This window comes from Eulemur rufifrons, chromosome 30 (assembly GCF_041146395.1).
Source record: "Eulemur rufifrons isolate Redbay chromosome 30, OSU_ERuf_1, whole genome shotgun sequence".
Lineage (NCBI taxonomy): Eukaryota > Metazoa > Chordata > Mammalia > Primates > Lemuridae > Eulemur > Eulemur rufifrons.
Genome location: NC_091012.1, coordinates 93,812,821 through 93,834,128, shown reverse-complemented (window position 1 = coordinate 93,834,128; position 21,308 = coordinate 93,812,821).

Below are 21,308 nucleotides of genomic sequence, written 5' to 3'. Positions count from 1 at the left end.
AAAAATATTTCCTGGAAGCTTCACTCAGGGAGCTTTTACTTATATATCATTGACCACAATGGGTCACATAGCCACTACTAGTTTTAAGAAGTCTGGAAGGAGAGTATTTTAAGTGGGTGCATTATTTACTCAAACAAAATCATAGTTCTGTACAGAAGAAGGAAAGAATGAATAGAAAGTAGGAAACTTGTAGAGTCTATCACAATGGTGTATGTGAAAGTTTTTGGACATAGGGCCAATTTGGTATATAAGAGATATTCAATAAATATGAGTGATTGACCTCTGAATCTGAGAAAAGCTCAGGTAATAGATGAAGCCCAAGTCATTCTGGCCCATTAGGCAGGTATTCAAGAACCACAGTCCCAGGTTGGAGCTCCCCACCAAGGTGTCTGCCTATATGTCATTTTTTTTTAAGGAATTTGCAAGATGCTTGGAAATTCCTAAATACAAACATATAACAAAACCTCACATATTAAGCTCTTGTCCATTGGCCTTGAACAGTTTCTGAGGCTTTAATACTTAGCTTATTCTTTTGATCTAAGACATTGTCTCTAGGCTAAAATATCAACATGTTGCCTTGGATAATGTGTTGATATTTTAAGCCCTTTGCATATTAGCACAACTAAAAACGTGAGCCATCAGATGTGACCTGAAAGAAGGGGCAGTACATGCATATGAAAAGGTGGAAGTGGAGTTTGGGAAAGTCCCAACCAGTGGGGAAGCAGGAAAGCCCAGGGTAGCTGTGTGGAGACAGGCAGCCAAGGTTAGACCTAGATGTTGGGCACAAGGAACCCAAAGGGAAGACATAAACCCCTGCCCGCTTTACTATTTTGCTTTGAGATGGCCCTTCTGATCTTGCTTTTCAGCTAATTAGGGATACAGAGGCACCAACAAGTTTGTCAGACTCTAGTGCCTTACCCTGCTCTCCAATCCACTGACAAAGCTTGGCCTCACTCTTCTTCCCATCACCATGGTTGGGACTTCTTTTTAGTTCAAAGGAGAACTAGAGTAGGAGTCAGGAGGTCTGTGTTCAGTTTCTAACTCTGACACTCACTTGTTAGTAACATAGGGGAATTTTTCAGAGTATGCTTTGCAAAGCTTAACTTTCCCACCTGTCAAATGAGGAGAGTAATCCCAACCTAGCTCACAGGACGACTATGTGGATGAAATCAGGCAATTGAAGGCAAGTGCCTTAAAAACAATAAAGCCTAATGTGTTGTACAAATGTAAGAAATTATTTTCTGGGTTTATCTATTACTAATTTAGTCATTCAACATTTACCGAGAACTTACTGTGTTTTGGGCTCTGTTCTAGCATAAGGGAAACTGTACTGTAGAAACCAAACAAGGTCCCTATTTTCTTAAAATTTCAATTCTGGTGTGAGAGCTGGAAAACAAACAAGGAAATATCAATTAGTAGTAAGGAAGTGTTATGATGGAATTAAGGAAAGTAATATGGTTGTGGGTGACTGAGTCTATCAACTAGTTTGGTCAGGAAAACAGAAGCCACTCCAAAGATTCCAGGTGTGAAAGGTTTTAATACAGGAATTAGGAGATGATACAACTGTTGTGGGAGCTGGAGATCAAAGGTAAGGTATGCTGCTAACAATGGTTTTATTCTGAAGCACAGAAGAGGGTGGTTTTTAAGAGCTCATGAGGAAGCTGCTAAAATTCTCCAGAATCTCAGGGAAGTTCCCACCTACAATTTTAGTCTCAGTGAAACAGGTAGATCTTAAGAGTTCATTGGTAAGGTGCTATAAATCTCAACATTTGCCTACAAATCTGGCTGCAATTGCCTCCACATAATAATGCCTAAAGACTGAAACAGGATCCACACTTTTCACCTTTCACACAAATGTGCACTTCTCATCTCTGAGGATAATCAACTCAAACAAAAGACTGACAGAGGACCTGCACTTTCCACCTCTCACAAAGAAATCAGCTACAACAAATGATTCTTAAATTAATGGTGAAAAGTGCTACCATTCTTAAAATAATGGTGAAACGATGGTGAAATAATTCTTAAAATAATGGTTATTTCAAAGGCTCTAGGACCAACCTCTTGGACATATCCAGTTAGCTGGGCCTCAACATAGATTTGTCTGCCAAAACCATTTTAGGCTCTGAGCTAATGAAACAAATCATCTTAAAATGATGGTGAAAAGTGCTACAGTCCTTTAAAAAATGGTGAAATAATGGTGCAATAATTTTTAACACGGTGGTTATTTTAAAAGTTCTGCTACCTACTTCTTGGAAATATCCAGTTACCTGGGCCTAAACAGATTTGTCTGCCAAAACCATTTTTGATTCCGAGCTGATGAATCCAGTGATTCTTAAAATAATGGTGAAAAGTGCAGATCCTGTTTCAGTCTAAAGACGTCTTCTCTTTCCAAATCTCATGCAAGTGCCCCTTGTTGGCAAACTCTAACTCTAACTCTAACCTAAAGCCATGTAGGAAAGTTCTGAAATTTGAGAAATAAAGTTCTGAATTTGGTAATATTGAGTTGACAGAGACAATCCAGCACACTGGGAACTACTTTAAGTTGTGTCATGAAAAGTCTTTCTGAAAGAACCTTCAGAACGGTTGTACTGCACAAAGGCAATCAACTGAGGAACAGGGGGGCTGAAATTCAGCCCACATTCTGCTAGCCAAGACTTGGGCCCTGGTTTGGGGCTGTGTCAGAAAAACAGGAGTGCCTTTTCCTAATCAATCGCTGAAGTTGCTCCTTTTTACAGTTTATCTTGGGTAATGAGTTGCTTTTTTGTAATTTACACAAAGGTACTATATGTCCTGGAAATGCCCTGCTCTCTTAGAAGGTGACAATCAAGATGTGAGATGTAACCTGAGTCATGATGGGACATGTCTGTCTTATCCTGCCTGTCATAAGCACCACCTTAATGTTAGAAAAAAGGCCCATTTATTAGCTTTCCCCTGTGTTGGGTGGCTGGCTAACTGACAGAGTTACTGATTGGCTAGCCAGCTGGTGTATTAACTAAATTACTGATTGGCTGACTTGCAAAATAACAAAGTAAGTGGCAAACTGACTTAGCTGATAGTATGACTTGCTGATTCTCTGACTAAGTGAATGATTGGCTGACTGACTTGTTATTGGTTTGTTGGACAAGCTGTCTAGGTGTCTTTCTGATTAATGGTCTGGTAGGCTGAATGCTTAGTTACTGTTTTCTATCTTATAGATGATTGATAGGCTATCTGATAGACTTTCTGATTGACTGATTCACTGACACACAGGCTTCGTGACTCTCTGACTGTCTGACACTCTGACTAACTGACCTACTGGCTGGTCATTGTACTGGCTGACAGACTACTTAGCTCTTTCTAACTGATGAGCCTTCAGACTGACAGACTGACTGACAGGCTAGTTGACTGGGGGTGGAACTAGCTGACTGGGTAGCTATTATTTTTTCTGAAAGACTTTCCAACCATGTGGTCATGTACAGAGACAAGGGTAAAGAAAGAAGAGTGTTAATACATGCAGTTCAAGATACTACCCCATACAGTTGAAAGAGGAAGGCAAGTTGGTGACAAGCAGGAGGAGACAGCACTTGACAAAGGGGTTAACAGCTTTCTCCTGATAGCTCAAGGGGAAAATGGCTGTAGACAAAACCAACCCATTAATAATGAGTCATGAAATTAATGTTAGCTCTACACTGCTTGAGACACAAAGCTCGTTACTCAGCTCAATCATTAACAAGCAAAATAGATGAAACTTGGATAATAAAGTAACAGTAAAATATCAGGAATGGCCATAAAGGAGTGACTTATTGAGCCAGCAGGATGAGGACTGAGAGGGCACAAAACCCAGACCCTGCTGATTAAGCCCAAGCACTTAGTCACAGAGAAGCCCACAAAGAAGAGGGACTTAGGGGGCTATACTTGTTTTTTAGTAGAAAGAAGGGGAAGGTATTAGTTTTTCTTTGTTCTCTGATTAACCTAAACTGCCGAGTTTTTGAAGCCTCCTCTTCCCAATGTCCTACAGGTTTATACTAAGAAATACCAACTGGCAATTTACACACTGCAGTCTACACATTATTCATTTTGTACTAGATGTCAATCCTGATGTCTTCCCACTCATGATTTCTTACAGACATCTGGCCATGACTTCAGACCCTACTAAAGGAACATGTAACTTTGCTCCCATGTACGGCCATAGCTATTAGATTAGAGGTGCAAAGTTAATGAAATCTTAGCCTAGTTGTAGACTTGCCAGTGAGCTGTGACATTGCTACAAAAAAAAATGATGTGTTGGGGCAACTCTCCAACTCTTGAGACGCTAAATTAAGAAATATAGAGCAGGGGACAATTAGCAGTAGGACTAGAATCTTAAAGATTACCAGGTAAAGAGAAATAAGGGCAACCATGATGGACCTATTTTATGCCTAAGTTATGTAGAAATAGAACCACAAGTAAGCAGAAGCCAGGAGGCAGAGAAGAGGGTGATAAAACTGGCCATAATTGAAAGGTGAATGGAGAAATCATTGAGGAGCTGAGTTCCAGTTATGGAAGACTACTAGAGTAAGGAGCCATAACCTTCAGGAGCTAAAGTCCCTTGAACTTCTTCTTCTTCTTCATTTTTTTTTAAGTCCCTAGAACTTCTTTGACCCATTCTACAGTTCTTTCTATTACTGAATACCAGATAATTTTTTTTTCCTGGGCTCCTGGATACAAGATCTTAAAATAAATCTTCCATGTTTGAAGAAACAAGTGGGTTTCTTAAAAGCAAAAGAACCGTATAAAGTCTGTGTACAGAAACTCCTAACCTCTTCTTCCTCTCCCCATCTAGATTTCTTTAGAACTTAATCCTTCTATCAAAGTGTTCTCTCTTCTCCAACATTTCAATATCCTCAGGAACTTCAAAGCAAAATATTAGATGTGGTCCCATTTGCTTAGATAAGTAATGCTGTTCCCCGAGACCACAAGTATTATATTTCTGGTAATTATTATTTGTATAGCATTTTCTAATTCCTTTAAAATTTTTTATTACATGACCCTGAGAAGAAAGCATAGTAGCTATTGTTATCCTCATCTTTGAGATGAAGTAACAGAGACCCAGGGAAAGGAATGATGTGTGCAAAGTCACACAGTAGTCAAGCTAGGACCAGAACTCATTTTTCCTAACTTCCAGTCCTGTTTTTTCCTTTACTTTCTCTAATTCTCAAAAAGTTCCCCCAAATTATGGACAGTAATCTGCTTTACTTAAAGTCTACTGATGTGAATGCTAATCACAGCTAAAAAATTACCTCCCCAGCCCCATCTAGACTAGTGTTTGGCCAAATAACTGGGCACCATAGCCTAGCTAAGTTGGCCCATAAAACTAACCATTTTATACTCACACACATGCACACACACATGCGCACACACACACACACACACACACCAGGGAGTACTACTCATCCACAAAAAAGAAGGAAATAATGTCTTTTGCAACAACTTGGATGGAACTGGATGCCATTATCCTAAGTGAAGTAACTCAGGAATAGAAAAATAAATGCCACATATTCGCACTTACAAGTGGGAGCTAAGCTATGGCTACACAGGACATACAGAGTGGTATAATGGACACTAGAGACTTAAAAGGGGGAGGGTAGGAGTAGATGAGGGATGAAAAATTGCCCATTTGGTACAATGTACACTATTTGGGTGATGAGTACACTAAAAGCCCAGACTTCACCACTACACAATGTATACATTTAATGGAATTCAATTTGTACCCACTAAATCTATTGAAATAAAAAAATTAATCATCACAGTCCACTCCTTGTCAACTTAGCACCCATATACATCTCCTTAATCCACACTTCATCTTCAAACAAAGATAACAACAAGATCATACTTCTGTCTAACATGGTACAACTATCCTGTATATAACCAAAAATACACTAACCTTTCCCCCAGAAGAGGAATCAAAGTCCTTGGGTGATGTTCACTCTTCTCCTTGATATCCTGTAACTTAAATGCCGTCATGTAAAGTTAACAATACTTAAATATTATGAAGTAAAGTCAATACATCTTATGTTATATGAAAAGAAGATAAGAGAAGGAAGAAAACAAACATTATATATATATGTATACACACATATGTATATGTTACATATGTATACATATGTATACATTTATACATATACACAGAGTATATTCATAACAAAATAAGGAAGGAATACTCATACTAATTACAGTTCTCACTTCTGTAACTAGTCACATGGTCATAGCTGGTATTTATAACTACTTTCTTTTTTTATTTCAAAATATTAAGGGGGTACAAATGGTTTTGTTACATGGATAGCTTTTGTAATTCTTAAGTCAGGTCTATAAGTGTGCCCATCACCTGAATAGCATTCATTGTACTTGTTAGGTGTATAACTACTTTCTTCCACTACACATTCTGTATTCCCTTTGCCTTCAGCAAACCTCAGCTAGTTGTGGTCCTTTACCTGGTAGGGTGACACAAACCTTTATTACTGAAGGGTCTGGGCCATTAGTACCCTGAATTGGGTTGCTATAGTTTTTCATTGACTTTAATCACAGGGCATGGTAGTACTAAGAGATACTAAGGGATCTCTTATAGTCCAGACATATTTTTCCTTAACTTCTTTGTGAAGTATTAGTTCAATTTTTCCTTGGTGATCAGGCTTAATCACCCTAGCCAGTACAATAACGCCCTTCCTTACCTATTGATTTAGAGAGATGAGGAGCCCAAAGTGTCCAGGATTCCACCCTTTGATTCCTAAACCCGTGAATTCTGGCTAAGAGAAAAATAGCCCTTTATACAGAATGCCAATTTAGAGCATATATAGCCTTCTGAGGGACCTTGCCCCAGCACTGCAAAATATTGCCAGCTAGCTGGTGAGTCTTTAAAAGGCTATTCCACCATCATAAAAAGCCAGTTGATTTAGGATGGTGGGTAAAATGGTAATACAAATAAATTTTATGAGCATGAGCCCATTGCCACATTACATTTGCTGTGAAGTGGGTTCCCTGATTAGAAGCAAAGCTGTGTAGAGTACTACCATGAACTGAATTGTGTTCCCCCAAGATTCATGTTGAAGCCCTAACCTTCAATGTGACTATATTTGAAGTAAAGAAGTAATTAAGGTTAAATGAGGTCATAAAGGTGGCCCCTTGATCCAATAGGATTGGTGTCCTTATAAGAAGGACACTAGAGAACACCCTCTCTCTCTCTCCCCGACTACCCCGACGTGTGTACAAAGAAGAGGTCATGTGAGCACATAATGAGATTGTAGCCACCTACAAGCCCAGAGAAGGGCCCTCACCAGAAACTGATTCTGTCAGACCTTGACCTGGGACTTCTAGCCTCCATAACTGTGAAAAAATAACTATAGGCACTGTGGAAATTAAAAATCTACAGTAACCTAGAAAATACCCAATCAAGAAAAAGCCACACTCAAAGGGAGGGAAATTTCATGTTGTTTTTTTACTTGCCCTTGCCTCACCCTCTCTCTGACATGGCATGCTCAGGAGGAAGCAACCACTTCCTGGTTTCCTCTCTCACACTGGAAGGAGCAGAGCAGAACTTATTTGCTATGTTCTAACCTCTCTGTAGACTACTGAGGGACTAGTTTCTGTTTTGCCTGACTTGAAGCTCAAACTAGGAAAGGTTGCATAGCTTATATCCCAGGCTATAAAAGTCTGTGGATGGCAATGTTAAGTAAAATAACTGAAATAATAAAATTGACTAGAGAAGATCAACAACAGATTTGAGCAGGTAGAAGAAAAATCACAGAACTTAAAGATAAGACAATTTAAATTTTCAAGTCAAAAGAGCAGAAGGAGAAAAGAATAAAGAGAAGTGAACAAAGACTAAGGGATATATGGGACATCATCAAGGCAAACAATATATGCATTATGGGAATTCCAAAGGGAGAAGAGAGAGAGAAAGGGGTAGAGAGATTTTTTTGAATAAATAATGGGTGAAAACTTCAAAAATTTGAGGGAATATATGGATCTACAAATCTAAGATGCTCAATGAACTCCAAGTGGGATAAAGAGACCCCTGAAGAGAGACCCACACTGAGACACATTATAATCAAATTGTCAATAGCCAGAGGCAAGAAGAAAATCTGGAAAGTATCAAGAGAAAAATAATTCATCATAGCCAAGGGATCCTCAATAAGGTTATCAGTGGATTTCTCAGCAGAAATACTGCCAATCAGAAGGCTGATATATTTAAAGTGCTGAAAGAAAAAAAAACTTACCAGTTAATAAACTGGCAAAACTGTCTTTCAAAAATGAGGGATAAATTAAGACATCTCCAAGTAAACAAAAGCTGAGAGAGATCATTACCACTATATCTTTACTACAGGAAATGCTAAAGGGAATTCTTTAAGTTTAAATAAAAGGACTCTAGGCAGTAACTCAAAGCCATATAAAAATATAAAGCCCATTAGTAAAGGTAAATTATAATACCTAGAAAAATAGAAAAAACAGTATGAATGTAATTTTGGTTTGTTAACTCACTTTTTATTTTTCTGCAGGATTTGAAAGACAAATAATTAAAATCTAGGTAAATGGGTGTACAATATATAGAGATATAATTTGTAACATTGTAATGAAAAGTGACTAAGGGCAAAGCTGAAAAAGAGTCCAGTTTCTGTATGTGACTGATGTCATGTTGGTATCAGTTTAAAAATATTATTATAACTTTAGGATATTATATGTAATCCCCATGGTAACCACGAAGAAAATATCTATAGAATATACACAAAAGAAAATGAGAAGTCAACTCAAACTTGTCACTACCAAAAAAAAAAAAAACCACAACTAATTACAAACAAAGGCAACAATGGAGAAAATAAAACACAGAAAGCTGTAAGATATACAGAAAGCAAATAATAAAATGGCAAAAATAAGTCCTCTCCTATCAGTAATTACTTTAAACTTAAATGGGTAAACTCACCAATCAAAATATGTAGATTGGTGAAATGGATTAATAAACAGCATCCAACTCTATGCTGTCTATGAGAGACTTACTTTAGATCTAAGGACATGCATAGGTTGAAAATAAAAGGATGGAAAACTATTTCATACAAATGATAACCAAAAGAGAGCCAGGCTGACTATATTAATATAAAACAAAATAGATTTTAAGGCGAAAAAATACTATAAGAGACAAAGAGTGCTGTTACATAATGATAAAAGAATCAATTCACCAAGAAGATATGAAAATTATAAACGTATATTAACCAAACATCAGAGCTCCTAAAAGTGTGAAGCACACATAGACAAAATTAAAGGAAGAAATAAACAGGTCTACAATGATAGTAGGAAACTACAATACCATACTTTCCATTATAGATAAAATAATAAAATAAGTTCAATAAGGAAATAGAGAACATAAACAACATTGTAGACCAATTGGACCTAATACATATACAGAACACTCCATGCAACAAAAAGAGAATACACATTTTTCTCAAGTGAACATGGAACATTCTCCAGGATTGACAATATTTAGGTCACAAAACAAGTCTTAATAAGTTTAAAGGTTTAAAATCATATAAAGCATCTGTTCTGATAATAAGTGAATGGAATCAGAAAATAACAGTAGAAGGAAAACTGTAAAATCCACAAATATGTGGAAATTAAACAGTATAGTATTAAACAACCAATAGATTAAACAAGAAATTACAATGGAAATTAGAAAATATCCTAAGACAAATAAAAATTTAAATATAACATACAAAAACTTATGAGATGTGGTAAAAGAAGGATTAATAGGAAAACTTGTATCCCTGAATAATTATATTTTTTAAAAAAATCTCAAAGCTACAACCTAACTTTACACCTTAAGGAACTAGATAAAGAAGAACAAAACAAATTCAAAAATAGCACAAGGAAATAATAAAGATTAGAGCAGAAAAAATAAACAATAGAAAAAACTAGAGAAAACCAGTAAAGTGAAGAATAGGTTTTTTGAAAATGTAAACAAAATTGACAAGCCTTTTCTAGGAATAAAAGAGAGAAGACTAGATTGACTAAGAATAAAAGAGAGAAAACTCAAGTCACTAAAATCAGAAATGAAAGTGGGGACATCATTATGGATTTTACTGAAATAGCAGGGGTTATAAGACAGCATTATGAACAATTGTATACTAACAAATTGGTGTACAGATGATATAGATGAAATGGGAAAATTTTTAGAAACATAGAACATACCAAGACTGAATCACGAAGAAACAGAAAATCCGAAAGACCTATAATTTGTAAAGAAATTGAACCAGTAATAAAAACCTCCCAACGAAGAAAAGGTGAAGACCAGATGGCTTCACTAGTGAATTCTGCTAACCATTTAAAAAAGAATTAACACCAATCCTTCTCAAATTCTTCCAAAAAATTTAAGAGGAGGGAACACTTATTAACTCATTCTGTGAGGTCAGCATTACCTTGATAACAATGCTATACGATAACACTGCAAGAAAAGAAATCTACAAACCAGCATTCCCTATGAGTATGGTTTCAAAAATTCTCAACAAAATACTGGCAAAATGCATTAAAAATCATATTAATAGAATTATATATCATGACCAAGTGGGACTTATTCCTGGAAATCAAGGGTGGTTCAACGTACAAAAAGAAACCAATGTAATATACCACAATAACAGAATGAAATGAAAAAAAGTCCACATGATCATTTCAATAGGTGCAGAAAAAGCGTTTGATAGAATTTAAGACTCTTTCACGATTGAAAAAAAAACACTGAAAAAACTAGGAATATAAGGATATTACCTCAATATAGTAAAGGCCATGTATGAAAAACCCACATATGGGTATAAAATCATGCTCATTGGTCAAAGACTGAAAACTCTTCCTCTAAGATAAGGAACACACAAGGATCCCTGTTCTCACTACTTCTATTCAACATAATATTGGAAGTCCTAGCCAGAGCAATTAGGCAAGAAAAAAGATACTGGCATCAAAATTGGAAAGGAAAAAGTAAAATTATCTATTTTCAGATGTGATTTTATATGTAGAAAACCCTAAAGATTCCGGGGGGGGGGGAACATGTTAGAACTAATAAATGATGTTATGAACTGAATATTTGTGTCCTCCCACCATATTCATATGTTGAAGCCCTAACTGCCAGTGTGGCTGTATTTGGAGTAAGGAAGTAATTATGGTTAAATGAGTTCAAAGAGTGGGGCCCTACTCTGATAGAATTAGTGTCCTTATAAGAAGAGACATCAGAGAGCTCACTCTCTCTCTATGCACATGCGCTGAGGGAAGGCCATGTGAGGCTAGAGTGAGAAGGCAGCTGTCTTCAAGCCAGGAAGAGAGTCCTCACCAGGAACCAAATAAACTGGAACCTTGATTTTGGAATTTGAGCCTTCAGACTATGAGAAAATAAATTTCTGTTATGTAAGCCACTCAATCTGTGATATTTTGTTATGGAAACCTAAGCTAAGACAAACAAATTCAGAAAAGTTGCAGGATATAAAATCAACACACCCAAATCCATTGTGTTTCTATACACTAACAATGAAAACTCCAACAAGGAAATAAAGAAAACAATTCTAGGGCCGGGCTCGGTGGCTCAAGCCTGTAATCCTAGCACTCTGGGAGGCCGAGGTGGGCGGATCGTTTGAGCTCAGGAGTTCGAGACCAGCCTGAGCAAGAGCGAGACCCCATCTCTACTAAAAATAGAAAGAAATTATATGGACAGCTAAAAATATATATAGAAAAAATTAGCCGGGCATGGTGGTGCATGCCTGTAGTCCCAGCTCCTCGGGAGGCTGAGACAGGAGGATCCCTTGATCTCAGGAGTTTGAGGTTGCCGTGAGCTAGGCTGGCGCCACGGCACTCTTTCTAGCCTGGGCAACAGAGTGAGACTCTGTCTCAAAAAGAAAGAAAAAAAGAAAACAATTCTACTTATAATAGCATCAAAAATAATAGAATATTTAGCAACAAACTTAACCAATGTGCTTAAGATGTCAATACTACCCAAAATGATTTAGAGATTCAATGTAATTCCTATCAAAATCCCAATGACATTTTTGGAAGAAAATGGAGAAATTCATCCTAAAATTTCTACAGAATCTCAAGGGACCCCAAACAGCCAAAACAATCTTAAAAAACAATAAAGCTAGAATTTTCACATCATTTGATTTCCAAACTTATTACAAAGCCGCAGTAATATAACTATCATGGTGCTGGCATAAAGACACTCATGTCAACCAATGAAATAGAATAGAGAAGGTATGGTTAGCCACAGCTAAATCAGATAGTACTTTTGTGAGAAAGAGAATAAGATATTATCTCCAAGCACAAGATAAACTTTAGCTTTTACTTACAAATGGGTGTCAATTTGCACACCCATTACAGCATTTACTGACTCAATCATAGAAGGTGTGATTGATTCTCACCCACAAGCAACACCTACTGACTGAGAGATTAAACTGGGTGTGTCATTACTTAAACAAAAAAAAAATCCAAAGGAAAGATGCAACAGCTGCTCCAGATGAGAAGGTATCAGTGAAAGAACTCTGTAAGTTTGATGAATCAGAGCAAAAGCTCATCTCCAAAATGGAACACCAGCTCCTTACAATAGATGCCAACCAAAAGCAGGATATTGAAATGACAGAGAAAGAAATTTGAACATGGATAGTAAAGAATCTTGATGAAATACAAGATAAAGTAGAAACCTTACACAAAGAAACCACAAAAATGATGCAGGAAGTGAATGAAAAAATTCAATAAAGAAATGGAATTATTAAATGAAAATCAAACAGAACTTCTGGAAACGAAAAATTCATTTAAGGAATTACAAAACACAGTGGAAAGCCTCAAGTGCAGGTTATATCTGGTAGAAGAAAGAATCTCAGAACTTGAAGACAACACCTTTCAATTAAACAAGTCAGTCACGGAGACAGAGCAGAGAAATAAGAGGAATGAGAAAAGCCTACAAGAAACAACCAAATTATGTAAAGAGGCCTAACATAAGAATCATAGGCATCCCTGAGGGTAAAGGAAAAAATACACAAAGGTTGGATAATTTATTTAAGGGAATAATTGAAGAAAATTTCCTGGCCTTGCTAGAAATCTAGATATCCAGGGACAAGAAGCTCAAAGGACTCCTGGGTGATTCATTACAAAAAGGCAAACACCACAACACATGGTCATCAGACTGGCCAAAATAAGCACAAAAGAGGTGGTTTTATGAGCTATAAAGTGAAAGCAGCATGTAACTTGCAAAAGAAAAACCCATCAAACTAACCACGGATTTTTCAACTGAGACCTTACAAGCAAGAAGGAATTGGGGCCCCATTTTGAGTCTTCTCAAACAGAATAATGCCCAGCATAGAATTCTGTATCCTGCAAAACTAAGTTTTGTATATGAGGGGGAAATAAAATCTTTCTCAGATGAGCAAACACTGAGGGAATTTGCCAACATGAGACATGCCCTGCAGGAAGTACTCAGAACTGCATTTTTCAAGGATCAGCACAACAAACACTCACCAGTGCAAAATCACCCCAAAGCTAAAGGTCAAAGGCCAGATACCACAATGGCTCAAGAGATAAAACAAAGTAACAAAGTTCAACTCAACAGGATGAAAAGAAACCCAATCCATTTACCAATTCATTCAATAAATGTGAATGGCTTGTACTGCCCACTGAAGAGTCATAGTCCTACAGAATGGACAAATATACACAAGCCAAGTACCTATTGTCTTCAGGAAACACATCTAACCTACAAGGATGCAACCGGACTCAAGGTGAAGGGATGGAAAACAATATTCCATGCTAATGAAAACCAAAAGAAAGCTGGTGTAGCAGTTCTCATATCAGATAACTTCGTCTTCAAATCAACAAAAGTAATTAAAGACAAAGATGGTCATCATATAATAGTAAAGTGAACAATTCAACAAGAAGACATAATAATCATAAATATTTATGTACCTAGCACAGGAATGCCCAGATTCATAAAAAAGAATCCTACTTGATCTAAACAAAATTATAGACAGCAGCACTGTAATAGTCGGGAACTTCAATGCCATTCTGACAGAACTAGACAGATTCCTCAAAAAGAAAATAAAGAAAGAAAAAAGGGACTTAAATAGAACTCTAGAACATATGGGCCTAACAGACATTTACAAAACATACTACCCCAAACCACCAAATATACATTCTTCTAATCAGATCACGGGGACATTCTCTAAGACTGATCACATCCTAGGCCACAAAACATGTCTCAACAAATTTAAAAAAAATAGAAATTATTCCATGCATCTTCTCAGACCACAGTGGAATAAAATTGGAAATCAAATCCAACAGAAACACTCATCTCTACACAAAGTCATGGAAACTAAACAACCTACTGCTGAATGATTATCAGGGCAAGGAGGAAATTAAGATGAAAATCAAAAGATTCTTCTAACTAAATGGTAATGAGGACACAAGTTATCAAAATTGGTGGGATACAGCTAAAGCAGGCCTGAGGGGAAAATTCATAGCCATAAAATAGCTACATCCAAAAGTTAGAAAAATCACAAATCAATAATCTAATGAATCATCTCAAAGAACTGCAAAAGTATGAGCAAACCAATCTCAAACCCAGCAGAAAAAAAGGAATAGCCAAGATCACAGCAGAACTAAATGAAAAGGATAATAAATGAACTATATAGAAGCTTAATGAAACAAAAAGTTGGTTCTTTGAACAGATAAACAAACTTGAGATGCCTCTCACTAGATTAACCAAAAGCAGAAAGTAAAGAATTCTAATAAGCTCAATTAGGAATGAAAAAAGAGAAATTACAACTGATACCACGGGGAAAAAAAATATCATCTCCAAATACCATAAAAATCTCTATGCACATAAACTTGGGAATGTGGAGGATATGGACAAATTCTTAGAAACACACAGCCTCCCTAAGCTCATTCAGGAAGAAATAGAATTCCTGAACAGACCAATATCAAGTACCGAAATTGAAACAGTAATAAAAAACCTTTCTAAAAAAACAGTAACAGAGCAGATGGTTTCACATCCAAATTCTACCAGATCTATAAAGAAGATCTGGTACCTATCCTACAGAAATTATTCCACAACCTCAAGAAAGAAGGAATCCTCCCCAACATGTTTTATGAAACCAACATCACCCTGATATCAAAGCTAGGAAATGACTCCACAGTAAAGGAAACAAAAGACCGATATGCCTTATGGATATAGATGCAAAAATTCTCAGTAAACTCCTAAAAAACCAAATTCAGCTGCTCATCAAAAAAATAATCCATCAAGATGAAGTAGGTTTCATTCCAGAGATGCAGGGTTTGTTCAACATATGCAAATCTATAAATGTAAAGCACCACATAAATAGAAGTAAAAATAAAGAACATATGATCCTCTCAATAGATGCGGAAAAAGCATTTGACAAAATTCAACAGCATTTTATGGTATGAACATTTAACAAAATAGGCATAAGGGGACCTACCTCAAAATGATAAAAGTCATATGTGACAAACCCACAACTATCATCATACTGAACAGAGAAAAATTGAAAGCATTCCCGCTTAGAACTGGTACCAGACAAGATTGCCCTCTATCACCACTTCTATTCAACATAGTGCTTGAAATCTTACCCAGAGCAATCAGACAAGGGAAGGAGATCAAGGGCATCCAAATGGGGCAGAAGAGATCAAACTATTGCTCTGTGGTGATGCTAGGATCTTATATCTAGAAAACCCTAGAAAGTCTGCCAAGAGACTACTGGAATTGATAAATAAGTTCAGTGAAGTCCAGGGTAAAAAAAAATCAATGTACAGAAATCAGCAGCTATCATATATGCCAACAGTCAAACTGAGAACCAAATCAAAGACTCAATACCTTTCACGATAGCAACAGAGAAAAGAAAATACCTAGGAATATATTTAACTAAGGAGGTGAAGGACCTCTACAGGGAGAACTATGAAACACTGCAGAAGGAAATAGCAAAGGACATAAACAGATGGAAAACCATACCATGCTCATGGATTAGCAGAATGAACATTATTGAAATGTCTATACTACCCAAAGTGATCTACAGATTCAATGCAATCCCTATTAAAATACCAACATCATTGTTCACAGAATGAAAAAATGTAATTTTATACTTCGTATGAGAAGACCCCGTATAGCCAAAACAACCTTAAGCAAAAAGAACAAATTGGGAGGCATCAATTTACCAGATTTTAAGCTTTACTACAGCCTATAGTAACCAAAAGAGCATGGTACTGGCATAAGAACAGAGACATAGAGCAGTGGAACAGAACTGAGAACGCAGATATAAAACCATCCTCATATAGCCATCTGACTTTTGACAAAGCAGACAAAAACATACACTGGGGAAAAGAAGCCCTATTAAATAAATGGTGCTGGGAAAATTGGATAGCCACATGTAGAAGACTGAAACAGGATCCAAACCTCTCACTGCTCACAAAAATCAACTCACAGTGGATAACGGGCTTAAACCTAAGAATGAAACCATAAGAATTCTAGAAGAAAATGTTGGAAAAACACTTATAGACATTGGCCTAGGCAAAGAATTTATGAAGAAAACCCCAAAAGCAATCACAGCATCAACAAAAATAAATAAATGGGACCTGATCACATTAAAAAGCTTCTGCACAGCCAAAGAATCTATCACTAGAACAAATAGAAAACATACAGAATGGGAGAAAATATTTGCATGCTATATATCTGATAAAGGGTTAATTACTAAAGCATATAAAGAACTCAGAAAAATCAGCAAGAAAAAAATCAAACAACCCCATTAAACAGTGGTCAAAGGACATGAACAGAATCTTTTCAAAAGAAGATGGTCTAATGGCCAAGAAATATGTGAAAAAATGCTCAACATCTCTAATCATCAGGGAAATGCAAAAACAAAACCCCAATGAGATCTCATTTAACTCCAGTGAGACTAGCTTTTATCAAAAAATGTCCCAAAACAACAAATATTGGCGTGGATGTGGAGTGATAGGAACACTCATACACTGCCACTCATACACTGCTGGTGTGACTGCAAACCAGTCCAACCTCTATGGAAAATAGTATGGCGATACCTCAAGGAACTGAAAGTAGAACTACAATTTGATCAAGGAATACCACTACTGGGTATGTACCGAAAGAAAAAAAAAATTCTATAATAAAGTCATCTGCACTTGGAAGTTTATAGCAGTACGATTGACAATTGCAAAGATGTGGAAACAACCCAAGTGCCCATAAATACATGAATGGATTAATAAAATGTAGTAAATGTATACCATGAAGTACTACTCAGCCATAAAAAATGGTGAACTAATACCTCTTGTATTATCCTGGATGGAGCTGGAGTCCATTCTTCTAAGTGAAGTGTCCCAATAATGGGAAAACAAGCACCACATATACTCACCATTAAAATAGTACTAATTGGTCAACACTTATCTGGACATACGGAAATGGTATTCATCAGATGTGAGGAAGGTCAGAGGGAGGGAGGGGTTGGGGAAATTCACACTTAATGGATGCAGTACACACTGTCTGAGGGATGGGCATGCTTTTAGCTCTGACTCGGGCTGTGCAAGGCAATATTTCTAGTAGCCTTTGGGACAGATCCTGTCTCCCCCTGCGGCCTTCCTCCCCCTCCTATAAATAAAAATGTACACTGGGAAAAAAAGACAAAAGCAATATGATTGAAAATAAAGTACAGAGGTGAAGTTTTCAGAAATCCACTGAGCCAGAGAAAGCAGATACAAAAGCTTTGTGGAAAGTAACTGAGGCTTAGACGGGCACAAGGAGGAAGATGTTGGGGTAGCTGATCCTCAACAGTGCTGTTTCACAGTACCATTCTGGAGACACAACCCCTTGGGGAATGCAGGGCTGAAGGCCAAGTCAGGCAGCTGTGATATTGGGGTGTGGAGAGAAGAGAAGCATGATTAGAGGACGATAGTTTTCTAGCCTATGTCTGGCCCAGTTTCTGGGGGTTTAAGTATCCCACCCCAGCCTCTAGCCTGCCTTCACTGTACTCTGATCTATGCCATAATTTTCTCTTATTTCTCAAACCTCTCTGAACTGAGTCCTACACTCTTGGGCCCTTGCTATAAGATTGTTTTATATGTTTTTTTTTTTTCTTTAAGCTTCTTTGGGGCCTATTGATGTTCATTTCCCATTCTGTTTTCAAACTCTGAGGTTGACTCTGCCAAACAGGCTATGCTCAACTGCTCCTCAATCTGGAGAAGGATGCCTACTCACAGGGACTTCAGTCCTCAAGGCTAGCCTTGGAACAGCCCCTCTTTATGAGACCATAGTTATTTGGAGGCCCCCAAAAAGCATCCATGTTTTTTTCAGTGTCAAAGAAGCTCCTTAGAGACAGAAAACTATCCTTTGTTATGCCACAAAATATCTTTCACAGACAAGTGACCCCTGGTTCTAAGATTATGTACATGGGTTTTTGTTCTACTTCTTTAGGATGAGCATCCTACCCTCTTGGAGCTATTGCCGCCTTGCCTAAATTGGCTCAATTTTTGTCCTCTTTTTTTGTTCCAGAGTCCAGAGTTTATCATCAGTTACAAAGTTGTCTTCACTGTGTTTCCCAGGAGTCCTTGGATCCTGGTTTAACAAATTTTCCTAGGCTTTATCAGCTCAAAATTTCAGAGGTAAGCATGTAGATTAATCCCTCTGCAATAATAATAGTAACATGTGTATAAACACAGCAGTAAAGCTTATAAAGCATGCATGCTCATGATTTATTTTAATCCTACCCTGTGGAATAGGTGGATCAGAGGTTATTATCCTCAGTTTCAAAAGGAAAAAAACTGTGTTCCAGAAAGGGGTTGTGACTTGTGCAAGGCCATGTTGCACAACTATGTAATTCCTAGTCTAATGTTTTTTCTGTTCTGCCATGGGCCTCTGGATCAGGGTAGCTTACATCCACAGTGGGATCAGCCTTCTCCTGGCAAGTCCCTTTTTCTAGGGCCAAGGAGCTGGCAGCCTTAGAGCCCATCTGGTCTCCAGTGGACAAAGCTTTCAGTGATTGGCAGCAAGCCGCACCCTCCAGTACACTCCATTAGGAGTGTTCTATCTGAACTGCTGGAGACACGCAAAGCACTGGGATATGTAAGTATGCAGCAGAAATCTGCTTTACATTTGCAGTTTGCAGACTGCAAACCACAAAGCACTGGTTTAGAGCCCAAGATGCCTGAGAATGTGTGAGCAAGCATACAATCCAAGAAGATGGCAGTATTTCCAGTGCCAGATTATTTGAAGAAGAAAAGGAAGATGCAACACTTGAAGGTGCTGACTCGGGAAAGGGGGGGTGGGGAAAAAAATATGAAACTATTGTTTTTAACTTGCACTGTTCACTTAATAATTTATCATGAATATTTCCCATATTATTTCATATCATTGTACAAGAAATAATGTATACATTATGAGGACATACTGTATCTAACAAGATATACTGTTAGACTCTTTGATTCTGTAAAATTAAATAAAAAAGAAAAAAAAAAGAAAAGAAAAGGAAGATGCATTTAAAACAGAAACTAAAGAGATTGAAGGAAGTGGGAAAGTGGTTCATTGAAACACATTTTATACCATTTTTAAGATGAGGGAACACTGAGGCTCAGAAAGATGAAAGGATCTAGTTAAGGTTCTACTATCAATGCTTAACAGTGGAGGGATTCAAACTCAGTCTGTGTGCTCCCAAATCTGGTGCATTCTCCACTGTACCACACTACCATACTAGGTGCCCTCAAAGGACAGTTTCCTATTCTGGTTTACTGCCTTCATTCCCTTCAGTCAAGGTCTAAAGTGCTCAGTTTTCACATCCCAAAAAGGGACATGGTGAGGAGGAAGCAAGGAGCAGTGGTAAAATGACTTTAGTTTGCCTGCATGTATGTTGAGAGAAGATAAGGGCTCCTTTGTCCAGAATGCTCAGAAGGGAAGCAGTTCCTACTGGCTTTCAGCTGGTTTACTTTGTATTTAATAATTTATAACAGGTGATTGATAATGCACCTGACTCAGACACCTAGAGGAGGAGATTTCCAATAACTTGGCTTTGTAAGTACAATAATGAACAACCTAGTCTTGGCAAATTCATTACCTGAGGCATAAGCTAGAGATACTCATGACATGACTGTTTTCAGTTAAATGTCTGAAGGAGGGTGTTCTGGCTGGATTCAGACCCTGAGTGGACCTTCCACTTGCTTTATGAATTTTGGGTAGTCATTGAGTCTCTGTTCCCTCTGAGGAGGAGGAGATGTTGTCCATTCTTCCAGTGCAGGTCTATGGTAAGGATCAAGATTAGTTCACATTGGATTTTGCAATGCAACATAAATTTCTAGACTTCTTCTTGGAACTGGTGAGTATAGACATGCCAGGTGGCTGCTGTCCCTTTTTGAATAGGTTTACACTTAGTTGTTTGATTAAATGTGGTAGTAAGAAAGATTAGTGGGCTAGAAGTCAAAACATGAAAATTCTAATCTTAGCCAAGTCTCTTCTCTCTTGGCCTTGGTTTCTACATTATAACACTAAGAGGTGGATTAACTAGTATTTAGGGGCCTTCTATTTTTAACAGAATTCTTTCAGCCCCTATTGTATCCTCATACAAATATAAGTATTTTTGAAAGACTATTTTCATTTTTAAAAATTGTACAAGTAGTACAAGTTCACTGTAGAACTGCAGTCCCCAACCGCCGGGGCCACAGACATGTCCTGGTCTGTGTCCTGTTAGGAACCAGGCCACAGCCACACAGAAAGAGGTAAGTGGAAGACAAGCAAGCAAAGCTTCATCTGTATTTACGGTGGCTCTCCATCACTCCCATCACCACATAAGCTCCACCTCCTGTCAGATCAGTGGTGGCTTTAGATTCTTATGAGAGCATGAACCCTACTGTCAATTGTATATGTGAGAGATCTAGGTTGCATGCGCCTTATGAGAATCTAATGACTGATGATCTGAGGTGGAGCTGAGGCAGTGATGCTAGCACTGGGGAGCAACTACAAATATAGATCATCATTAGCAGAGAGGTTTGTACAATAAATGTAATGCACTTGAATCATCCTGAAACCATCTCCCCCCTGCCCCATTTGTGGAAAAATTGTTTTCCATGTAATCAGTCCCTGGTGCCAAAAAGATTGGGGACCACTGCTGTAGAACAATAAAAAAAACTAAAGCAATAAAATAAAAATAAAAAAAATATCAAATAAATTTCAACTCCTAGAGATAACTACTGTTAATATTGGGCTATCTATCCCTCTGAATATTTTTATATACAATTTATTATTATATATTGTATATAATTTTTTAATTTTCAAAATATAATCA